The sequence below is a fragment of the Microcaecilia unicolor genome, chromosome 7 (genome assembly GCF_901765095.1).
Source record: "Microcaecilia unicolor chromosome 7, aMicUni1.1, whole genome shotgun sequence".
Taxonomy (NCBI): Eukaryota; Metazoa; Chordata; class Amphibia; order Gymnophiona; family Siphonopidae; genus Microcaecilia; species Microcaecilia unicolor.
Genome location: NC_044037.1, coordinates 113,736,653 through 113,762,221, shown reverse-complemented (window position 1 = coordinate 113,762,221; position 25,569 = coordinate 113,736,653). Strand labels below are relative to the sequence as shown.

Below are 25,569 nucleotides of genomic sequence, written 5' to 3'. Positions count from 1 at the left end.
TACGAGGGCGGTTTCCCGCTGGTGTAGTTGGTCCACCAACTGCTCGACCTTCTCGCTGAAAATGTTATCCCCCCGGCAAGGGACATCCGCCAGTCGCTACTGGATGCGGCTGTCCAGGTCAGAGGCACACAGCCATGAGAGTCTGCGCATCACTATACCTTGGGCCGCAGCTCGAGATGCCATATCACAGGTGTCATAGATACCCCTGGACAGGAACTTTCTGCACGCCTTCAGCTGCCTGACCACCTCCTGAAAAGGCCTGGACTGCTCCAGGGGGGAGCTTGTCGACCAGGTCCGCCAGTTGCCTCACATTGTTCCGCATGTGAATGCTCGTGTAGAGCTGGTATGATTGGATGCGGGTCACGAGCATGGAAGATTGGTAGGCCTTCCTCCCAAACGAGTCCAGAGTGCGAGACTCCCGCCCAGGGGGCGCCGAGGCGGTATCCCTCGAACTCCATGATCTGCTCTCAACAGAGCATGGAGTCCACGACCGCCGAGTCATGAGGCCGCATCAACTCTGGGTCTGAGTGGATCCTGTATTGGGACTCTGCTTTCTTGGGGATGGTGGGATTAGATAATGGCTTCAGCCAGTTCCGAAGCAGTGTCTCCTTAAGGACATTGTGCAACGGCACCGTGGAAGACTCTCTAGGTGGTGATGGATAGTCGAGGACTTCGAGCATCTCCGCCCTCGGCTCATCCACAGTAACCACGGGAAAGGGAATGCAGATAGACATATCCCTGACAAAGGAGGCAAAGGAGAGGCTCTCAGGAGGCGAGAGCTTCCTCTCCGGTGAAGGTGTAGGGTCAGAGGGAAGGCCCACAGACTCCTCTGAGGAGAAATATCTGGGATCCTCCTCCTCCCCCCACGAGGCCTCCTTCTCGGTGTTGGACATGAGCTCTCTCAGCTCAGACCTCAACCGGGCCCGTCTCGGCTGCGAGGAACCACGTCCTCGATGATGGCGCCGAGCGGTGGACTCCCGCGCTGGCGGGGACAAAGCTTCCCCCATCGACGTCGACTCCACCTGCGTGATGGTCGACACCGGTGCCGCAAAACAAAGACATATCAGTGTTGTACAGCACAATTTTCTCTTTCAGATGACACTGTTCACAAGCTGATTCAGGCAGACTCTTTTTTAATAATTGGCTTTGAACTTTGGTACATTTTACCATTTGCGCTGACAGTGCCAACTTTGAAGAGATCCTGCAGGGCGGTTATAGATGCTGGTTACTTGCAAATCTGGCAGTATTATGTCCAGCACAAGCATAATGCTTGTTCAAAATTTCAAGTCCGTATCTTTGTTTGCAAGAAGTTGTTGCGGTCTGAATATTGGTCCAAATATGTTCCGATGAGTCGCGACCAATTTTGATGCACACTTTGAGTCAACTTGTTTGACTGGATTTTGCATCCACAATGTTAAAATGTATTTCATCGGAATTAGCATCAAAAACTGTACAGGATTTGAATTATAAATGTGTTTGGATTTTATTAGACCCCAAAAATGGCATTTTGGTAAATGTCGCACACTCATGGACTGACAACCTTTCAGAAAAGGAGGTCTAGATCTGCAACTATTGCAGTTAGAGACCTCAAATTTTGGGAATCTTCATTTAACACCTGACTCGCGCAACAGATAACATTTGAACAACATTGGAAACATGATGGTGGGAAGGTTTAGACCACTTGGCATGGAATGACCCAGCTGATAATGCTGAGCTTTGGGGTACAGATGAGTTAAATCAACCCATTCTGAACACTTAAAACCCTGATGAACCCTAAGCTGTCTGAGAGAGGAAACCAAAGTACCACTTTTCCACTAATGCCCAAGACTTAAGCGATTCAAAAGGATTCCATGGTGTACAGTATTAAATGCAGCAGAAATAGAGAGTCACATGAGGTACTCAATTCCTCTTTCAAAACCAGCCCGAATAGAATCTAACACAGAAATCAGAAGCACTTCAGTTGCATATTTTGGCCTAAAACCAAACTGAGAAACATCTAATACACTATCAGGCTTATTTTTGAAAGAGAAGGACGCCCATCTTTCGACACAAATCACAAGATGGGCGTCCTTCTCACAGGGTTGCCCAAATCGGCATAATCAAAAGCCAATTTTGGGCGTCCCAAACTGCCTTCCATCAGGGGGACGACCAAAGTTCACAGGGGCGTGTCAGAGGCTTAGCGAAGGCGGGAATTGGGCGTGCCTAACACATGGGTGTCCTCGACCCATAATGGGGAAAAAAAGCATCCCTGATGAGCGCTTGGACGACTTTACCTGGTCCTGTTTTTCTTATGACCAAATCACAAAAAGGTGCCTGAACTGACCAGATGACCACCGAAGGGAATTGGGGATCACCTACCCTTACTCCCCCAGTGGTCACCAACCCCCTCCCACCCTCAAAAAATATCTTTAAAAATATTTTGTGCAAGCCTCTATGCCAGCCTCAAATGTCATACTCAGGTCCATCACAGCAGTATGCAGGTCCCTGGAGCAGTTTTAGTGGGTGCAGTGCACTTCAGGCAGGTGGACCCAGGCCCATCCCCCCCTACCTGTTACACTTGTGCTGGTAAATGTGAGCCCCCCAAAACCCACGACAAACCCACTGTACCCACATCTAGGTGCCCCCCCTTCACCCGTAAAGGCTACGGTAGTGGTGTACAGTAGTGGGTAGGGGGTTTGGGGTGGGCTCAGCACACAAGGTAAGGGAGGTATGTACCTGGGAGCAATTTCTGAAGTCCACTGCAGTGCCCTCTAGGGTGCCCGGTTGGTGTCCTGGCATGTCAGGGGGACCAGTGCACTACGAATGCTGGCTCCTCCCACAACCAAAAGGCTTGCATTTGGTCGTTTCTGAGATGGGCATCCTTGGTTTCCATTATTGCTGAAAATTAGAAACGACCATCTCTAAGGACGACCTAAATTTCAGGATTTGGGCATCCCCAACCGTATTATCAAAACGAAAGATGGACGTCCATCTTGTTTCGATACGGGTTTCCCCGCCCCTTTGCCATATGGAACTTACAAACTTCCATACATTACTATGTGGCTCATTTTCAATGCACTCAGACTTATTTGTGCAACCTAGAATCAGAGCTCTCTTTCCTCCACAATCGTTCCTTCTTTCTTAATTCTTGCCTAGCCTGTCTAATAACATCAGAGAACCAAGGAGCAGAATTAGATCTCCACTTACGGTCTTCACAGGGCAATTATAATCAAGTATATTCAATAATGTATGCCATTATTCCATTACTTCTGTAGCTGAATAAGAATCCAAATCCGTCAACTGCAGACAACAAATATCCTTTAACAGCATCAAATGTGAAATGAGACACAAATGTCTGATTAGAAGGTACTACAAGAAGAGGTCACAAGCCACTGCAAAGTAAAAACAATTATCTGACCAAGGTACTTTCTCTTTCAAAACTGAGATATCAGAAAAAGGAAGAAACTCCTAACCTAAAAAACATACACCTAAAAGTATGACCAGAAGAATGAGTCCGGCCAGAAACCACCCGATACCAACCCAAACAGGATAAAGTATGATCAAAATCAGCAATAAACAAATCCTCATCTATCATAATGAAGATTAAAATGACCTAATAAAATGTTATTCATTGGGTTGAGATTGTAACAAATCAGCCCTTCAATTAAAGAAGCTTTCAACTGCAAATTGCCAGGTGGACTACATATTAAAACCAAATTGAACAAAGTTGAAGATATCAACAAGCTTCAATTGAAGAAAAAAATATTAAACTCAAGCAACTTAAAGTTAAGCTGCGTTCTAGACACCACCAATAAACTACCTCCCTTCTTGATTCTCTGTTTAGAGAATGCTGAAAACCCAGGTGTCAATTGATTAATCATCATGACATCCATGTCTAAAAGCCACGATTCAATGATAAACAAGATATCAAACTTCTCAGAAGTCAATAAATCCTGCAAGATAAATTATTTTTAACCGACCTAGCAATGAATAAACAAGCCACATGCTGGGGCGATGTCGTAAAGGCTCCCTTTTAAAATGACAGACACTGAGGCAAGGTGACCATTTCTACCCTACCCTATTACAACTGGAAACAAAGACATCCTAAGACCTGTTAAAACAATTACAACTAAAAATCTACCAAAACCCCACCATGGGAAACAGTCCTCCGGCGCAGGTTACCTAAAAAATAATGCTCAACGGCTCACTGTGACGTCATAGTGGGCAGCTTAGCTCAGTCCATGGAGGGAAGCCTGAAAAACAACTCCGGGACAGAAACAGCTGAGAGTGAAAAGCCCCCCCCCCCCCCCAATGAGTGCGACACCCCCCCCCCCAAATCTAGCACTGCTTTCTCTTCTCCCTCTCCCCAATATGGTCCATCAAACATGATTTGTTCTGCGGCCCCTGCAGCGATAACATGCTGCCTTAGATGGTGCCAGATTCTTCCCTCTGCACATCCCACCCCTCTGACCCAACTTTGTTTACGCAAAGGCAGGATGCACAAATGGAAGGATCTAGTGCTGGCTCAGGCAGCATGTTATCACTGCATTAGAAAGATGGGGAAAGGAGGTTGTGGAAGCATGGAACACCATAAACTGAAAATCTCCCTTTTAAAATATACTTTCTCTTGGCAGCTTTGCTACTGAGATGGGTGAGGGATTGAACTGAGAGGGAATGGAGAGTAGCATTGTTCTCATTTCTCAGAAAAATGAAAAATAATATTATCACTCCATTGTATCCCACAGGAGGTAGAAATGGTGGGGGCATTGGGCTATGTGAGCCTAAAGAAGTAGCACTGATCTAAAACAGCCTACGCAAGTGGGTTGTCCGCTTGGGTGAGTACAAACCTCTGAGAATATCTCTTTTCACATAAAAAATGTTTTCTTCACAATTTGAAATTTTTTTGACATTTGAATATTTAATATATTTTAATTGTAAACAATAGGCTCTCGATTTATATGCTTGAGAATTGTAGAGTTAAGTTGCAGTAACCCTGGCTTGTATTAGCAATAAAGAAGTAGCACAACAACAGAAGGAAGAGGTGGCAGATCATTGGCAGAATTGGAGGGGTACGTCTAGTAGCGCTTTAGAAATGATAAGTAGTAGTATAGGTAGGAAGAGAAGGGGCATACCTGGGAAACAGTGACCATCAAACGGTTTGTTTTGATGTAACGGCTCATGTGGATGGCGGCCACTCTAAACTCAAAGTCCTGGATTTCAAGCGAGCTGATGGGCTGGGAGGACATACGAGAAGTGGAAGGACAGTGGTCCAGGCTAAAAGAAGTAATAAACAGGGCCACAGACCTTTATGTAAGGAGGGTAAATAAAAGCAAGAGAAAAAGGAAACCGATATGGTTTTCAAAGCAAGTGGCTGAGAAAATAAAGGCTAAAGAGTTAGCGTTCCAGAAATACAAAAAATCTCAAGTAGAGGAACGCGGGGAGGAATACCGGATGAAACTGAAAGAAGCCAAGAGAGAGGTACGTCTGGCGAAGGCGCAAGCGGAAGAACAAATGGCTAGAAATGTAAGGAGGGGAGACAAAAACTTCTTCAGGTATATTAGTGAAAGGAGAAAGACTAAAAAGGGGATTGTGAGACTAAAAGATACAGCAAAACGCTATGTAGAAAATGATGAAGAAAAAGCCAATTTGCTAAATAGATACTTTTGTTCTGTTTTTACTGAAGAAAATCCTGGGGAAGGACCGAGAGGGACTGGCAAAAGTACACCTGAAAACGAAGTGGATAGAGCACCGTTCACGGAAGAGAGTGTATATGAACAACTTGGAAAGCTAAAGGTGGACAAAGCCATGGGGCCGGACGGGATCCACCCCAGAATACTGAGGGAACTCAGAGAGGTTCTGGCGGGTCCTCTTAAAGATTTGTTTAATAAATCCTTGGAGACGGGAGAGGTTCCGAGGGATTGGAGAACGGCGGAGGTGGTCCCTCTTCACAAAAGTGGGGATAGGGAAGAAGCTGGAAACTACAGGCCGGTAAGCCTCACTTCAGTTATTGGAAAAGTAATGGAAGCCATGCTGAAGGAAAGGATAGTGAATTTCCTGGAAGCCAATAAGTTGCAAGATCCGAGACAACATGGTTTCACCAAAGGGAAGTCGTGCCAAACGAATCTCATTGAATTCTTTGACTGGGTGACGGGAGAATTAAATCAAGGACGTGCTATGGACGTCATCTACTTAGATTTCAGCAAGGCTTTCGACACGGTTCCCCACAGGAGGCTCTTGAATAAACTAGAAGGGCTGAAGATAGGACCCGAAGTGGTGAACTGGATTAGGAACTGGTTGACGGGCAGACGCCAGAGGGTGGTAGTGAATGGAGTTCGCTCGGAGGAGGGAAAGGTGAGTAGTGGAGTGCCTCAGGGATCGGTGCTGGGGCCCATTCTGTTCAATATATTTGTGAGTGACATTGCCGAAGGGTTACAAGGTAAAGTTTGCCTTTTTGCGGATGACACCAAGATTTGCAACAGAGTGGACACCCCGGAGGGAGTGGAAAACATGAAAAAAGATCTGAAGAAGCTGGAAAAATGGTCTAACATTTGGCAATTAAAATTCAATGCGAAGAAATGCAAAGTGATGCACTTAGGGAGTAGAAATCCAAGAGAGGCGTATGTGTTAGGTGGGGAGAGCCTGATAGACACGGACGGGGAGAGGGATCTTGGGGTGATAGTATCTGAGGACCTAAAGGTGATGAAACAGTGCGACAAGGCGGTGGCCGTAGCGAGAAGGTTGCTAGGCTGTATAGAGAGAGGTGTGACCAGCAGAAAAAAGGAGGTTTTAATGCCCCTGTATAAGACGTTGGTGAGGCCCCACCTGGAGTATTGTGTTCAGTTTTGGAGGCCGTACCTTGTGAAGGATGTTAAAAAAATGGAAGCGGTACAAAGAAAAGCTACGAGGATGGTATGGGAGTTGCGTTCCAAGACGTATGAAGAGAGACTTGCTGACCTGAACATGTATACTCTGGAGGAAAGGAGGAACAGGGGTGATATGATACAGACGTTCAAATATTTGAAAGGTATTAATCCGCAAACGAATCTTTTCCGGAGATGGGAAGGCGGTAGAACGAGAGGACATGAAATGAGATTGAAGGGGGGCAGACTCAGGAAAGATGTCAGGAAGTATTTCTTCACGGAGAGGGTGGTGAACGCTTGGAATGCCCTCCCGCGGGAGGTGGTGGAGATGAAAACGGTAACGGAATTCAAGCATGCGTGGGACAGGCATAAAGGAATCCTGTGCAGAAGGAATGGATCCACAGAAGCTTAGCTGAAATTGGGTGGCGGGGGGAAGAGGGGTTGGTGGTTGAGAGGCTAGGATGGGGGAGGGCAGACTTATATGGGGTTTTTGCCGGAGCCGGTGATGGGAGGCGGGACTGGTGGTTGGGAGGCGGGAAATACTGCTGCACAGACTTATACGGTCTGTGCCCTGAAAAAGACAGGTACAAATCAAGGTAAGGTATACACATATGAGTTTATCGTGGGCAGACTAGATGGACCGTGCAGGTCTTTTTCTGCCGTCATCTACTATGTTACTATGTTTTGTGTGTTTTCCTGTTTGGCTCCCTGGCTTTTCTTCTGCTTACTTGCTGAATCCTTGCTCTCCTCTTTGCTCTTGGTAAAACTTCCAGGTCTCAATTTGGCTCCCTGAGCTGAATGTTCCTTGGACATAGGAGCAATATCGTACAGGCAGGCCAGAACACAGTGGTTTAGTATGAGTGCATGCTCCTGTGCCCTGAATTGCTAAAACATGTTCTCCCACTCAGAATGTAATATCTGAGGTTTCAAACTGTGATCCTTGCTGAGTTTCTGGAGCTCTAGCAAATAATTTCACGTAGACTTTGCAAGCATGGGGTGGCCATCACTGCTCCCCTCCAAGTATAGAACATAAGTGTTGCCAAACTGGGACAGACCGAAGGTACATCAAGTCCAGTATCCTGTTTCCAACAGTGGCCTATCTAGGTCACAAGTACCTGGTACAATCCCAGAACAATAAAAACAGATTTTATGCTGCTTATCCTAGAAATAATATCAAAAACAAAAAAAGGCTTACAAGTGTCTAAAAATATTTTGTAGACAATACACAAATAGGGGTAGACACCGTGTGTTGAACGTAATGTGAAAATGTTGGCTAATGAAGGCGTCTCATATCCACATGGAAGTCTATGTAAATGAACTTCCTTAACGGCTAAGTAGCCGATATACGGTTATAATCATGGACCACCTCCAACCAACCAGCAGTGCCAAATATTATTACTATTTGAAAACCTGAGAGTAAAAAAAGTCTCTGTAATCTATTTACTATGAAATTTATGCTCAGGTCAATAAAAATATATATCAATGCGCACTGCTGTTCACCAAATAAACATTGTAACAAAAATAGACATATAATGCAAAAATTCCACTTATCTTGATGGTTCAAATCAAAAAGGCCATCTACTGGGGCCCGAAAGCATCAAATTTCAAAAATGTCACCGGAGTTATCAGCAGTTTGATGGACGAAATCTTTTTTGAAATTTGATGCTTTCGGGCCCCAGTAGATGGCCTTTTTGATTTGAACCATCAAGATAAGTGGAATTTTTGCATTATATGTCTATTTTTGTTACAATGTTTATTTGGTGAACAGCAGTGCGCATTGATATATATTTTTATTGACCTGAGCATAAATTTCATAGTAAATAGATTACAGAAACTTTTTTTACTCTCAGGTTTTCAAATAGTAATAATATTTGGCACTGCTGGTTGGTTGGAGGTGGTCCATGATTATAACCGTATATCGGCTACTTAGCCGTTAAGGAAGTTCATTTACATAGACTTCCATGTGGATATGAGACGCCTTCATTAGCCAACATTTTCACATTACATTCAACACACGGTGTCTACCCCTATTTGTGTATCCTAGAAATAAGCAGTGGATTTTCCTAAGCCCATCTTAATAATGGCTTATGGACTTTTCTTTTAGGAAATTATCCAAACCTTTTTTTAACCCTACTAAGCTAGCAGCTTTTATCACATTCTCTGGCAACAAATTCCAGAGTTTAATTACAAGTTAAGTGAATAAATATTTTCTGCCGGGGGGGGGGGCGGTGCTGATTCACTATCACATTTTTAATAGTGAAGGACAGGCAAGCTCTGCAGGACTCCAGGGAACTTGCCAAGAAGGTTGGAGAAAGAACAAGGTCAGAAGGCAGAAGCCAGTTCCCCCAGCAGCCACCATATTGGTACACTCAGGAAGCTATCAACTGCTGCATCCACACTTTCGTTGTTCATTGTTATTTTATCTCAGTTATATTTAGAAACATGCCTGCTTTTACATCATACGGACGTAAACAGAGGAACTATCACAACAGAATAACCTTTTATCGGTTAGAGTAGTAATTTGTTATAAATCATAATCATTGTGTCATTTGGAGGGGCTGGTTATAGGGACACCCTAGCAGGCGTTGTATTGACAGTGAGATTTTTTTTCACCTAGTAAAGAGTCAACAAAACAGAAATCATGTAAACCTTAATTATGTTGAAACCTGGGAGCATTTAAAATCTTTTTCCTTTTGATTAGATCAAGAGAAAATGGTTTGTGGGAACTTGCTCCTTTTGTTTTGTGGAATGCAGTGGTATATTATGAAAATGCTCTTGATTGTTTTTTTTTTTTTTATTAATACTAAAAGAGAGGTATTGAATAATGAGGGAAGAGCTACCTTCATGAAGAAGTTCTGTCCAGAGTGAGTCTAATTATACCGCAGTGATGGGGGAGGACCAAATTGGTGGAGAGGTTGCATTAAAAGGGCCTTGAATTGAATAGACTAAAAATTCTGCAGGACACAAAATACATCTTAGAATCTCTATGGATAAAAATTCCATGTGTAAAGGGGAATAGAATAGTGATAGGAGTGTACTACCTTCCACCTAGCCAGGATGAACAGATGCAGAAATGTTATCAGAAATTAGGGAGGCTAACAAACTGGGTAACAATAATAATGAGTGACTTCAATTACCCCGATATTGATTTGGTAAATTTAATATCAGGGCATGCTAGGGAAGTAAAGTTCCTTGATGAAATCAAGGACTGCTTTATGGAGCAGCTGGTTCAGGAACCAACAACTTGGAGAACAATTCTAGACCTAGTCCTTAGTGAAGCGCATGATCTGGTGCAGGAGGAAATGATACTGGGGCCACTTGTTAACAGCTATCTTAACATGATCAGATTTGATATAATCTCTGGAATAAGTACATAGAGGAAATCCAATACATTAGCATTTAACTTTCAAAAAGGAGACTATGATAAAAATGAGAATTATAAGTGCATTCACTCTGCCGTTCCCCAGTACCTCTCCACTCTTGTCTCTCCCTACGCTCCTCCTCGGGTACTCCGTTCTGTTGATAAATCTCTCTTATCTGTCCCCTTCTCCTCTTCTGCTAATTCCAGACTTCGTTCCTTTTATCTTGCTGCACCTCACGCCTGGAATAGACTTCCCGAAGCTGTACGTCTAGCCCTTTCTTTGGCCGTTTTCAAGTCCAAACTTAAAGCCCACCTCTTTACCACTGCTTTTGACTCCTAACCCTCACTTGCCCTGTCCTTTTATCCTCACCTCTTTATTCCCTTACCCTTAATTGTTCTGTCTGCCTGTCTTATCTAGATTGTAAGCTCTTTGAGCAGGGACTGTCTTTTTTGTGTATGGTGTACAGCACTGCGTTTGCCTTGTAGCGCTATAGAAATAAGTAGTAGTAGTAGAATAGTAAAAAAAAAAAAACTTAGAGGAGCAGCTGCAAAGGTCAAAAATTTACATAAGGCATAGGTGCTATTCAAAAATACCATCCTGGAAGCCCAGAACAGATATACTCGATGTATTAAAAAAGGAGGAAGGTGTCATTACCGGGACACCACTCACCCTATTATGCCAATAAAGACTTGCTCAGGCTGAGTCGTTTACTGGATCTTGCTGATGTATGGAGGGAGCTCCATCCTCAGATAAAAATTATACTCATCTATCTCGGGCGAACTCTACCCAAGCACGTATAAATTATTTGGGGAGTTTGGTCGGGTGAGGAAAACGGACATAGGATCATCTGATCACGTATGGGTATGGATGGATTGGGCCTTAGGGCTTAATGAATCTCATTGTGGCAGTTGGATATTCCCCTTTGATTTGTATAAAGATCCAATATTGAAAGAGAGGATTTTGGGTTGTTGGAAAACCTATAAGGCAACAAACGCGGAGCATGGAGGTAAATCCAGTGCTATACTGGGAAACAGCTAAAGCAGTACTCCGGGGGGAAATTATAAGTTACTCCCATAATATCCGGACAACCCGGGACAGAGAAATATTAAGGTTTGGAGCCTTGCTTAGGCGTGCCCAGCAGCGTTATGGGATCTCCAATGCGGGGGAAAACCATCAACAACTGTTAGACTTTCAAATGGCGCTGAATACACTTCTCCATCAGCGAGCCCTTAAATCGCAAATGTACTACCGCTATAGGTTATATAGACATGGTAATAAAACAGGTCGTTTGTTGACGCGGTTGGTTCAACCTAGAGGGAGCCAACAGAGTATTCTCACGCTTCGTGACAACAATGGACATAGTGCTCACTCCAATGATGATTGAGATTTTTCATAATTACTATCGGTGTCTCTATGCCTCGCCCCCTGATGTGGGTCTTCTGGGAGAATTATACTTAAATACTGTAACTTTGCCCTCCCTTGGCCAGAAGGCGAGAGACCATTTGAATACCCCGATTTCAGAGGATGAAGTGGCCTTAAGCGATAGATTGGAGTCCTCTACTTTACGCTCCTGGGGTGGACGGCTTTAGGGTACAGTTCTATAAGCTGATGGGTACGGAAGTAGAACCCCCTCTCACTAATCTATTTAATAAGTGCGTGGACGAGGACATGATTCCCCCATCTCTTGATATGGCTCAGATTATAGTCCTTCTAAAGCCAAGAAAGGACCCTACAAGGCCGGGTCTAACTGTCCCATATCCCTTCTGAATTATGAGGTTAAGCTCTTTGCGAAAATAACAGCAAATCGTTGGCACGGGTTTTACCTGATCTTCTGCATGAGTCGCAAGTGGGCTTTGTGGGAGGGCGCTCTGTAGCCAAGAATTTGCGTATAATACTGACCACTTCAGAGTATCGACGTCTGAAGGATTTTCCATCCATTCTTATTAGTTTTGACGCCGAGAAGGCCTTTGGACCGGGTGCACTGGGAATTCCTTTTTGCTTCATTAAAGGCCTATGGTTTCACGGGTCACTTTGTTTCGGTCATGAAGGCGTTGTACTCTGCACCTCGGGCAAGGGTATCAGTCAATGGGCAGGAGTCTCAGTCTTTTCCTGTGCTTCGGGGGACTAGGCAGGGCTGCCCCCTTTCCCCTCTTCTTTTTGTGCTATCATTAGACCCTCTCCTTAGGTCTAATGATAGGTCTAATGACCCACTCCCGATATCCGGGGCATCTGAATTGAACCCCATAGGTTTAAAGTGGCGGCTTTCAACAATGATTTGTTAGTCCATCTTGGGAAACCGAGGGACTCCTTCCGGGCATTATTAGACACATTTCGGGAATATGGGGACTATGCAGAGTTCTGCCTCAATTTAGAGAAGTCGGAGGCCCTGCCATCATCTCCTCAGGTACAAAATTCGTGGGGCCCAGACTTCCCCTTAAGATGGGCAAACGACTCATTTAAATATTTGGGTATTTGATTGGCAATGGATGTACGGGTCTTATACAGTCTTAACATCTCGGTCTTTATGGAGGCCACCCGGCGTTAGATGGAATGCTGGAAAGATCTCCCATTGTCACTGCTGGGGAGAGTTAAGCCTTGTGCAAATGGTCCAATTTCCCCAATGGTTATACGTTCTTCAGAGCCTGCCTCTAAGATCTAACTGGTATATATAGGTTGTTAATCCATTTCTGCTGGGCAGGCATAAAGCCTAAAATTAGAATGGATATTATGCTGGTTCTTGGAAACAGGGAGGTATGGGACTCCCTGATTTAAAACAATATAATCAGGAGTGTTTACTGCGACACTTGAGAGACTGTCTGTCCAAACCAAGTCTACACATCGGTGGATCTAGAAAGAGTGTATTATGCTCCCTATCACTTTTACTCGCTGTTACATCTTACAAAAATTCAAATACCCGGACATGTGAAGAAGAGTGTTCTGCTTGGACCTTTGCGAGAGACGTGGAAGGTGTTAGTGGGTAAATTGAGGGGCAGTGCATCTACATCCGATCATCTGTCTATTAGGGCAATGTTGCTTTGAGGCCGGAGTGGAGGAGTGGCCTAGTGCTTAGGGTGGTGGACTTTGGTCCTGGGGAACTGAGGAACTGAGTTCGATTCCCGGCCCAGGCAGCTCCTTGTGACTCTGGGCAAGTCACAACCCTCCATTGCCTGCCGCATTGAGCCTGCCATGAGTGGGAAAAAGTGCGGGGTACAAATAAAAAAAAAAAATCCTACTTTTCAGGTATGGGTGGGGGGGGGGTGAATAGGGACAGGGACACAGAGGGGAGGTTATGGACAGCAGAGATAGGGAGTCAGAGGGAATGATGATGGGCATGAAGAGAGAAAAAAGTCAAATAGATTCTGGAAAGCAGAAGATGGATATGGATGGGGAACAGAGAGAGCAGAGATAAAGATGGAGAGAGGGGGAGACACTGGAATGCATCATTATATACAGTGGTGGAAATAAGTATTTGATCCCTTGCTGATTTTGTAAGTTTGCCCACTGACAAAGACATGAGCAGCCCATAATTGAAGGGTAGGTTATTGGTAACAGTGAGAGATAGCACATCACAAATTAAATCCGGAAAATCACATTGTGGAAAGTATATGAATTTATTTGCATTCTGCAGAGGGAAATAAGTATTTAATCCCTCTGGCAAACAAGACCTAATACTTGGTGGCAAAACCCTTGTTGGCAAGCACAGCGGTCAGACGTCTTCTGTAGTTGATGATGAGGTTTGCACACATGTCAGGAGGAATTTTGGTCCACTCCTCTTTGCAGATCATCTCTAAATCATTAAGAGTTCTGGGCTGTCGCTTGGCAACTCGCAGCTTCAGCTCCCTCCATAAGTTTTCAATGGGATTAAGGTCTGGTGACTGGCTAGGCCACTCCATGACCCTAATGTGCTTCTTCCTGAGCCACTCCTTTGTTGCCTTGGCTGTATGTTTTGGGTCATTGTCGTGCTGGAAGACCCAGCCACGACCCATTTTTAAGGCCCTGGCGGAGGGAAGGAGGTTGTCACTCAGAATTGTACGGTACATGGCCCCATCCATTCTCCCATTGATGCGGTGAAGTAGTCCTGTGCCCTTAGCAGAGAAACACCCCCAAAACATAACATTTCCACCTCCATGCTTGACAGTGGGGACGGTGTTCTTTGGGTCATAGGCAGCATTTCTCTTCCTCCAAACACGGCGAGTTGAGTTCATGCCAAAGAGCTCAATTTTTGTCTCATCTGACCACAGCACCTTCTCCCAATCACTCTCGGCATCATCCAGGTGTTCACTGGCATACTTCAGACGGGCCGTCACATGTGCCTTCCGGAGCAGGGGGACCTTGCGGGCACTGCAGGATTGCAATCCGTTATGTCGTAATGTGTTACCAATGGTTTTCGTGGTGACAGTGGTCCCAGCTGCCTTGAGATCATTGACAAGTTCCCCCCTTGTAGTTGTAGGCTGATTTCTAACCTTCCTCATGATCAAGGATACCCCACGAGGTGAGATTTTGCATGGAGCCCCAGATCTTTGTCGATTGACAGTCATTTTGTACTTCTTCCATTTTCTTACTATGGCACCAACAGTTGTCTCCTTCTCGCCCAGCGTCTTACTGATGGTTTTGTAGCCCATTCCAGCCTTGTGCAGGTGTATGATCTTGTCCCTGACATCCTTAGACAGCTCCTTGCTCTTGGCCATTTTGTAGAGGTTAGAGTCTGACTGATTCACTGAGTCTGTGGACAGGTGTCTTTCATACAGGTGACCATTGCCGACAGCTGTCTGTCATGCAGGTAATGAGTTGATTTGGAGCATCTACCTGGTCTGTAGGGGCCAGATCTCTTACTGGTTGGTGGGGGATCAAATACTTATTTCCCTCTGCAGAATGCAAATAAATTCATATACTTTCCACAATGTGATTTTCCGGATTTAATTTGTGATGTGCTATCTCTCACTGTTACCAATAACCTACCCTTCAATTATGGGCTGCTCATGTCTTTGTCAGTGGGCAAACTTACAAAATCAGCAAGGGATCAAATACTTATTTCCACCACTGTATTTATAAATGAGTTAGAGATGTTAGTAACTAGCGAGGAAAATTTGCTGATGACACAAAAGTTATTCAAAGTCGTTAAATCGTGACAGGATTGTGAAAAATTACAGAAGGACCTTAAGAGACTGGGTGGCTAAATGGCAGATGACGCTTAATGTGAGCAAGTGCAAGGTGATGCATGTGGGAAAAAAAGAACCCGAATTATAGCGGTTCCACGTTAGGAGTTACGGACCAAGAAAGGGATCTGGGTGTCGTCGTCGATAATACACTGAAACCTTCTGCTCATTGTGCTGCTGCGGCTAGGAAAGCGAATAGAATGTTGGGAATTAGTAGGAAAGGTGTGGAAAACAGGTGTGAGGATGTTATAATGCCATTGTATCGCTCCATGGTGCGACCGCACCTTGAGTATTGTGTTCAATTCTGGTCGCCACATCTCAAGAAAGATATAGTAGAATTGGAAAAGGTGCCGCGAAGAGAAACTAAAATGATAGCGGGGATGGGACGTTTTCCCTATGAAGAAAGACTAAGGAGGCTAGGGGCTTTTCAGCTTGGAGAAGAGACGGCTGAGGGGAGACATGATAGAGGTATATAAAATAATGAGTGGAGTGGAACAGGTGGATGTGAAGCGTCTCTTCACGCTTTCCAAAAATACTAGGACTAGGGGGCATGCAGTGTAGTAAATTTAAAACAAATTGGAGAAAATCTTTCTTCACCCAACACATAATTAAACTCTGTAATTCATTGCCGGAAAACGTGGTGAAGGCGGTTAGCTTGTCAGAGTTTAAAAAGGGGTTAGACAGTTTCCTAAAGGACAAGTCCATAAACCACTACTAAATGGACTTGGGAAAAATCCACAATTCCAGGAATCAAATGTATAGAATGTTTGTACGTTTGGGAAGCTTGCCAGGTGCCCTTGGCCTGGATTGGCCGCTGTCGTGGACAGGATGCTGGGCTCGATGGACCCTTGGTCTTTTCCCAGTGTGGCATTACTTATGTACTTATGGGAACAATGGGGAATTTCTCTTCTGGAGCATTTACTACTGAGGGAGGTGAGTTACTTAAATTTGAGACTATACAGGATCAGGTGGGTCCCACTTGGGGTAATCGTTTTGCTTATGCACAGATTAAACATTACATGTCCACCTTTGATAGGTCTGTATTGGGCAACCAGTTGTGATCCCGGGTTCGGGATTTTTTTCAAGGGGTGTAAGATTTAGGATTCTCTGTATCCAGATTACGTAAGGCCCTTATTGGGGGGGGGGGGGACAGACAGGGACTTCTCCTTATTAAGGAATAGATGGGCAGAGGACTTGGGGGTTTCCCTGGGGGGTTGGGATGTTGCGGCCACGCTCAGGAGCATCCCCCTGTTGACTACAGATGCGAGATTAAGGGAATGTGGATAGAGGGTATTGCTTCGGGCATATATAACCAAAGCACAATTGGTTCATGTGGGAGCACATAGGGAGCCTGATTGTTCTAAATGTAGATATTCCCTCCATACCTTTTTCATGCCTTCTGGATGTGTCCTAAAGTTAAAAATTTTGGGGAGCAAGTCAGGAGATTTTTTACTCTTTTATTGGATTGTGACATAGGTGGGACAGTGGAACAATTTCTACTTGATACATCTCAGGCCTTTTCTAATATGTTTAGATATGCTATCCTCTTGTTCCAAAAATTGACCCTGATGGCCCGGAAAGTTATCCTACAATATTGGACATTACCAGATCATCCAGTATTGACACTGGAGAAATCAGGTGCATCTTCTGGCTACCTGGGAGGCTCTGGACGCAAGAGGGTCCCACAAACGTAGGAAGACCTTTTTGGCGATCTGGACTCCATAGCTCCACATTTTAAGCCCCAAGTAAAGCAAAGAGAGACATTGAAAATGAAGGCAAAAAGCACACAGTAAAAACTTTAGTATATAAGAAGCAAGAAGTCAGAAAAAGAATCAGTTGGACCAAGGTAAAAGGGGCACTAAGGGAAGACAAGGCCATAGTAGAGAGATTAAAAGAATTCTTTGCTTTGGTCTTTACCAAGGAAGATGTTGGAGATATCAGTGCAGGAAATTATATTAAATGCTGATGAGTCAGAGAAACTGAAACAAATCTCTGTAAACCTAGAAGATGTAATAGGGCAATTTAACAAATTGAAGAGTAGCAAATCAACTGGACTGGATGGTATACATCCCAGAGTACTGAAAAATGAACTAGAAGAGCTATGGTTAGTAATATGCAATCTATCATTAAAATCAAGCATGGTAATTGAAGATTGGAGGGTGTCCAATGTAATGCCAATTTTTTAAATGGATTCCAGAGGTGATCCGAGAAATTATAGACCAGTGAGTCTGACATCAGTTCTAAGCAAAATGGTAGACACCATTATAAACAACAAAATTACAGAGCATATAAAAAAAGCATGGATTGAGACAGAGCCAACGTGGATTTAGTCAAAGGAAATCTTACCTACTACTACTATTTAGCATTTCTATAGCGCTACAAGGCGTACGCAGCGCTGCACAAACATAGAAAAAAGACAGTCCCTGCTCAAAGAGCTTACAACCTAATAGAAAAAAATAAATAAATAATCTCACAAAACAAATAAATAAATAAATACCTCACCAATCTACTACATTTCTTTGAAGGGGTGAATAAACATGTGGATGAAGGTGAGCAGGTCAATATTGTGTATCTGGATTTTCAAAAGGCATTTGACAAAACACCTCATGGACAACTCCTGAAGAAATTAGAAAGTCATGGGATAGGAGGTGATATCCTAGTGTGGATTAAGAACTGGTTAAAAGATTATAGAAAACAGAGAGTAGAGTTAAATGGTCAGTATTTGCAATGGAGAATGGTACACAGTGGAATTCCCCTGGGATCTGTACTGGGACCACTGCTTTTTAACATATTTATAAATGATCTAGAGATGGGAATAACTAGTGAAGTAATTAACTTTGCTGATGACACAAAGTTATTCAAAGTTGTTAAATCACAAGAGGATTGTGAAAAATTGCAAGAGGACCTTACAAGACTGGGAGACTGGACACCCCAATGGCAGATTACGTTTAATGTGAACAAGTGCAAAGTGATGCATGTGATAAAGAGGATCTCAAATTATAGCTACATGATGATGCAAGGTTCCACATTAGGAATCACCAGCCAGGAAAAGGATCTAGGCATCATCGTTGATGATACTTTGAAACCCTCTGCTCAGTGTGCAGTGGCAGCTAAAAAGGCAAATCAAATATTAGGAAAGGAATGGAAAAGAAAAATGAGAATGTTAGAATGGCTTTGTATCACCCCATAGTGTGACCGCACCTCGAATACTGTGTGCAATTCTGGTCACCACATCTCAAAAAAGATACAGTGGGAATTAGAAAAAGGTACAGCGAAGGGTGACGAAAATGATAAAGGGGATGAGACAATTTCCCTATGAGTAAATGCTAAAGCGACTAGGGCTCTTCAGCTTGGAGAAGAGATGGCTGAGGGAAGATACGATAGAGGCCTATAAAATAATGAGTGGAGTAGAACCGGTAGACATCAATCATTCTTTTACCCTTTCCAAAATTACTAGGCCTAGTGCGCATTCAATGAAGCTACTAAGTAGTACATTTAAAACAAACCTGAGAAAATATTTATTCACACAACATGTAATCCATTGCCAGAAACTGTGGTAAAAGCAGTTAGCTTAGCAAGATTTTTAAAAAGGTTTGGATAATTTCCGAAAAGTCCATAAGCCATTATTAAGATGGACTTAAGAAAATCTAGTACTTATTTCTAGGATAATCAGCATAAAACCTGCTTTACTCCTTTGGGATCTTGCCAGGTACTTGTAACATAGTAAATGACAGCAGATTAAGACCTGAGAGAGATTTGCATGCACATCTCATGAATATTCATTATGGATATCCTTAAAATCTGACTGGCTGGGGTGCCTCCAGGACTAGGTTTGGGAACCACTGGCCTAGGTACATAAATCAGTTACCTGCACTACAGTGTTCACTTTCCCAAGTACAAAGTACCTATAGACATTTCTCCTGCTTTTTGAGCACATGAAATGTCTCTGAAAATTAACAGAAATATATTTTAAAATATAATTCCAAAATGCATCTGAGGGAGGGAGGGAGGAAGAAGGGAGATTTGATATACTGCCTTTATGCGGTTACAATCATAGCAGTTTACATATTATATACGAGTACTTATTTTGTTCCTGGGGCAAAGAGGGTTACGTTAACTTACACAGAGTGACTCCCAAGGAGCTATAGCAGGGAATAGAACCAAGTTCCACTCAGGCTGCTGCACTAACCATTAGGCCAAGTGTCTGTTCTGTTAGTTACCTTTCTGGGCTCACATCACTGTAGCAGTTTAAACATGAAAAGGGCAAACCATCCGATTTCTGAACCCACTTAGAAGGATGTTCAAATGCCGTAGCTATCCAACTCTGCAGCGTTCAGACCCAGCGGAGGGAGAAAAATAAACTTGTGAAGTCCTTTGTTGCCTAGCTGCCTCTGGCCTTTCTCATAGATTCAGATTCAGGAAACTTTATTGAAATAAACATTTGCTCATACTTTAACAAAACAATATAAAAGTTGGTTAAAATTAAAATACACATATAGAAGGGGGTTTTTTTTTGGTACTAACTAGATGAAGAGAACACAGCTCTGCAAAGCTACTTACAAACGTTACGAGATTCCATAAACACCTAGCGCCTCCGCTGGTTTGCAGACCTGTATCTTTTAAGAGAAATGAAAGTAAAACCATTTTCTATCGATTTGTCTACACGCTGTTTTTCTCTGTCTGGCCCCGCCCAGCCATCTTATGTGACTCTGAGCAGAGAGTACTGTAGCTGCTGCTGTGGGAAGATAGTTACCACCAGTGCAGTGCTTCCTGCCGTTCAAAAGCGTTCTATGAGACCAATATTCAGACTTTAGTCTCGTGAGCTCTAGCAGGGATGTGTAGACAAGCAGCCTACAGTTAGGATGTTCTTTTACCATTCCCAAAAGCATTTTAAACAATTTTCGTTTTATTCCCTAAAGAAATATCAGTATTTATAAAACATCTTATACAGACATGGCTATGTTAATTTGCTTTATGGCATCGTGTACATCATGGAATAAATGGCAGAAGCCTTTCCCTAGATAAGAGGAAATCTTGGAAATAGCTGTACTATAGCTAACAGCTGGGATGTATCCTTAGAAGTGTGAACAGAATATCTGGGCAGAGTTACCAAGTTACCCCTTCCAGGAGAGAGAGACTATTTGGCCAGTCCAGGTTTTAAACTTACATTTCGAAGCAGTATAGTAAGTATGATTTTATTCATTGAAAATAAAATCAGTGCTGCAAGTCCCATAATGCACTGTGATGAAGTTGACAGAAATCCAGGACTGGCCAAAAAAAAGCCTTCCTCCTGGAATGGGCAACTTGGCAGCTTTGTCTGGGTAGGTTGGATGGTCTTTTTTCATGTCATCACAGAGCTGCCAAGTTACCCATTCCAGGAGGGAGACTTCTTGGCTGGTCCTAGATTTCTGTTAACCTCATCTTGTTGCATTATGGGATATGCAGCACTGATTTCAATGGATAGAATCAGGGACTACAAACACCTCATTGCTTTGGAATGTAAGGTTAAAACCAGTAGCCAAGAAGTCTCCCTCCTGGAACTGGTAACTCTGTCATCACTGTGTCTACCATGTCACAGGCCCCTAAATGTAAAGTATGTCACTTAATAGTGTGAGAAGAGGTGGTGAAATGAGTGTAATTTGGTAAGAACACTTTATATGTTCTTTCACAGCCTACTTGGTGACGGATGGTAGACTTTTTGGATCATAATTTGGTGTGACAGAGGAATTCAGATGCTTTTGATAGGCAAGTAGCAGGAGCACATGATTTCCCTTGCTCCTTCACTGAGGTGCTGTGGGATGTCCTGATGTGATGGCCTTATGTCTGTGTGATCACAGTTAATAGGATTTGGTATATTTTAATTTAATTGTAATGATAATGAGAGATTATACACAACTAGTGCTTCCACATTGCTTGTTTGCAATATTGCTGTGGTTTTAAGTATTCAATAAAGACTTCTCAACATTAAAAAAAAAAAAAAGATAAAAATGCTATTAAAGTCAATAAAAGCATTCTAGTACCTACATTGGACCAATGAGGTGAGTCATGGGGCATGTTCCTCATCTGAAAAGAGTCACCACTGCGGTCCTTAACAAAGGTTACTAGCGTTTTTTACACATTAAATGAATGTTTGAGATTATTGAGTCAGTCTTTGGGGTTCTATTTTTGATATTTGGCTATAATTGGACCCCTTTATTATACAGTTATTGACAACACAAAGGGATTAACCCAGTAGCGTAGCCAGAGCTTAATTTTTAGATGGGCCTGGAGGTGGACTGGGTGGGCACAGGCCTCGCATTTCCTCTCCACCCGCTACCACTCACCTCCCCCCCCCCCCTCCCGCCTGCCCTCTGACCTAAAGCGCCATTTTCCCTCCAGCACCGGCGATTCCCATAGCCAGCCTTCTGCCAGCGCACGTTGTCTGAGCCTCTTCTCAGGCGCGTCCCGCCTACTCTGCAACTTCCTGTTTTCCGCAAAGGTGGGACGCAGGAAGTTGCAGAGTAGGCGGGACGTGCCTGAGAAGAGGCCCCGATGACGCGCGCTGGCAGAAGACTGGCTATGGGAATCCCCGGTGCTGTAGGGAGAACGGCGCTTCAGGGCAGTAAAAGTGAGCAGACCATGCGGACGGGAAGAGTGGACAGAAGAGGCTGGGCGGGCCTGGAGCAAAAGTGGCTGGGCCTGGGCCTGTCCAGGCTCACCTGTGGCTACGCCCCTGGATTAACCTAAGAGTATGCACCTACTTTTCTTTACAAAATAACTAGTGCAAGTGGAAGAAAATATGCCTGCATTTAAGGTGAGGTGAGATCACTTACATTATCCCTGTGGCTGGTATAAATGCTTATGCCTAGATCTGTAAGAAATATAACTTGGAAAGAGTTGAAAATTCACAGCAGCAGGAAGTGCTGACAGTGATTGATTAATGCAACCTCCCCCCCATGTCTTGAATGTGCTGCAATATGGGCAAGGGGCGCCTGAATGTCTGTGAGAGAAGAACATAGAGCAATAATTGAAACCAGATGCAGCATATGTTCTGCTTTAGGATTTATGGTATGCTACATACAGCCTGCAAGCACGTGATATCAGGAGAAGATTATTCATAAAAACAGAGTGAAACAAAGAAAGAGTAAGCATTCATTCTGACTCCTTAGCTTTAAGCATGCTAATATCTTTGCTGTATATTGCTTGTGTAGATATGATTTGAGTACAGAAATGCTTCCTGACTACCCCAATTAAGGGTAATCAGTAGAATTGTAAATAAACTGTTATATTAAATATGAAATTCGTCTAGTCTTCTCTTCAAAGTGGCGAGCCAGCCAGGAGTAGAATTAGGCCGCACACGGAAAAGAGAAGGCGAGACGAATAACAAATTAAGTGTTTGTTGTTAACGAAGTTTTTTACAGGATTTTGAGAGAGCAAGCGTTGTTTACGCCTGATTACTGTGCTCCACTGATGTGGGATTGATCAAACTACTGACGTGGACATACAGGTGACAACTCCTGGGCTTGCTAAAAAGAGAAATAAGAAGACGCGTAAGTAAGCTTACATTGTGGACTTATTAGTAGTATATTTGTTTAGTTTTGTAGTTTTCTGTTTTGTATATTTTCTTGGTTTAGGTGCAGTAGTATATTTTTGTAGGTTGTGGCTTTATAGGAGAAATTGTAATAGTCAGAATAAAATGGAAGGGAAAGGGGCAGATAAGAAAGAAAAGCCTCCTGTATATGCTATGTATTTAGATTTAGATAGTTCAAAAAAATGCTCCCCTTTGCAGCATGTTATAGAATTATTCCCATTAGAAAAAAAACAGATTGAAAAAATACATGAGAAATGGTATGATGCAAAAGATTCTTTTTTGAGCTGGTCTCAGTATGGATCGTTTGAAAAAATACAGCAAGAGCGGGAAAAGCAACCTTTTGTTCAGCCTGAAGGTTGAGGAATGTCATCTGTTTTTGATTTCTCGGTGTCTGGCTGTTGCTAAGAACTGAAATTTTCTTTGTTCCTTTTAAATGTTTTAGATTAGATTTAAATAAGTTCTTTGTCTTATACGGAATTCTGATCTCTGTTTATTTTAAAATATGTGTTATTCTGTTTCTAGTTCTCTATGTGAAATGTCTTTGCAATTTAACTTTGTTTGACTCTTTTTTAAGTGAGATTCCTGCAGTGTTAAGAGATCATCTGGTTTGAATTAGTCACAGTCCTAGAAATTCTGTGTGTAGGGCTAGGTGAAAGAGATGATTTAAAATCTTTAATAACATCTGAACAATATGATTTGTCAGCAGTTTGGTCACTATGCTTCAGAATGTTATCAGAATGCAGGAATGCCCCAAGTACAAATGCAGACGCAGCAAGGATTAATGCCACAAGTAATAGGGATGCCTGTGAGTGCCCCGCAGACTGCAATACAGCAGCCAGCGACGCAATCACAGGGACCAGGGGCTGCAGTACAGAGACAGGGTACTGTAAATGCTTTTCCAACTTGGCAGAATACTCCAGATCAATGCTATTGACTGGAAGCAGACCAGTGTCAGGAGGAGGGAAAGATTTTCAGATTAGACACAAGAGAACCCTTTATTACATTGACAATTGGCAAATATGGAACTCCTGTGAGATTTTTGATAGATACAGGGGCGAGTACCTCTGTGTTGTGTGCAAAACCACTGGGAGTTAAGCTTTCAAATCAGTATAGAACAACAGTGGGATTTACGGGGATAGAACAAAGAAAAAGGCTAACGGAACCGACTCTGGTGCGCTTGGAATGCCAACCGCACGGTTCAAGGGAGGCTGTGGTACCCTTTTTAGTGGCACCTGATTGCCCAGTAAATTTGTGTGGTAGAGACTTGTTGTCTCAATTAGGATTGTGTTTAGATTTTGGAAATAAAGAAATACCAAAGTTACTGACAGCTATAGTGGCTGCAGTAGGCAAATGGAGAGCACAAATGCCTTTTGTTCCTATTGTAATACATACCAACCACACGATCAAAACGCTGTTGAGCCCTAGCCAGACGGCATTGACAGCCACTAGATTTGGAAAATATCAAGCAGTACTTTTAGGACAAGATATAAGAATAATACCATTAACTAAAGAACAGAGAAATAAGATAGATCTGCTTTTTCCTGTCAATCTAGAGGGTGAGATCGATACTATAGAAATCCCTACATTTCACTGTCTTACTTTTGAACCCTTATCTGATGGATTAATATGGTTTACAGATGGAGCTTGTGAAAGGACTGTTGCAGGCTTTGCCTGCGTGCAGGTAGATGAGAATCTAAGAAAGATAATGCAAGTACAATATAAAACCCCTCCTGACCATACTGCACAGCATGCTGAACTTTTAGCCGTTATTACGGCCTTACAACACACTGATATGACTCAAAATGTTACTATATATACTGATAGTGGTTACGTTGCAAGTTCACTACAGTATCATATATTAAAATGGCAGCGTAGGGGGATGATAACCAGTGCAGGTAAAAATCTACAACATTACACATATTGGAAATTGCTGTTTGAAATTTTGGCAAGAAGGGAACGTGAAGGTAGAAAAACTGCAGTTGTGTGGACCCCGGCCCACAATGAAAGGCCAACCTTTGAGGCACTAGGTAATGCAATGGCTGATGCAGCAGCAACGGAGGTGGTTAAGCAAAGTGAAAAGATTTTGTATAATACTAGACAGACACAGGAAGGGCCACTTACGAATGTAGATAAGATTGAAATGTGGCAGCCAGAGGGACAGGAAAGTGAAAAATGGTTGAAGAGAGGATGTATGAAATTGGGAAGTGAATGGTTTAATGCAGAAGAAGGATTACCTTGTATGCCAATGAGCCAGGCGATTAAGGTATTGGCTGAGTGGCATGCAACCATGCATTGGAATAAAGATACAATGAAACAACAGTTTGAGCAAAGATTTTGGACTTTAAAAATTGATAACCTGATTCAACAGGTTGTGCAGAATTGCATGGTATGCAATATTAACATACCTAAACGAGGTCCTAAAATATCGCCTGGGACACTTCCAATACCAGAAGGCCCAGCAAAAGAATGGTATATTGACTTCACTGATATGATTGTTCCAGTGCAGGGAAAAAGGTATTTGTTAGTTTGGGTGGATGCTTTCTCAAGGTGGGTAGAAGCATTTCCATGTAAAAGGGAGACAGCACATGAAGTGGTACAATGCCTGGTAACTCATATTATGCCAAGACATGGGTGTCCATCTA

General features: G+C 43.1%; 1 protein-coding gene across 6 annotated transcripts in view; it reads right to left on the bottom strand.

The window, feature by feature from the left end:
* The window catches only part of RNF112 (ring finger protein 112), a 196,990-nt gene extending 176,954 nt beyond the window's left edge, over window positions 1-20,036 (bottom strand). For 4 of the 6 annotated variants that reach the window (XM_030210178.1, XM_030210177.1, XM_030210176.1 and 1 more), the window contains exon 1: window positions 19,918-20,036. The gene's annotated coding sequence lies outside the window, so the exon portion shown is untranslated. Of the gene's footprint in view, window positions 1-19,577; window positions 19,747-19,917 lie in introns of those variants that run through there. The other 2 variants (XM_030210180.1, XM_030210179.1) reach the window with 1 other exon arrangement.
* Window positions 20,037-25,569: the final 5,533 nt, after the last annotated feature.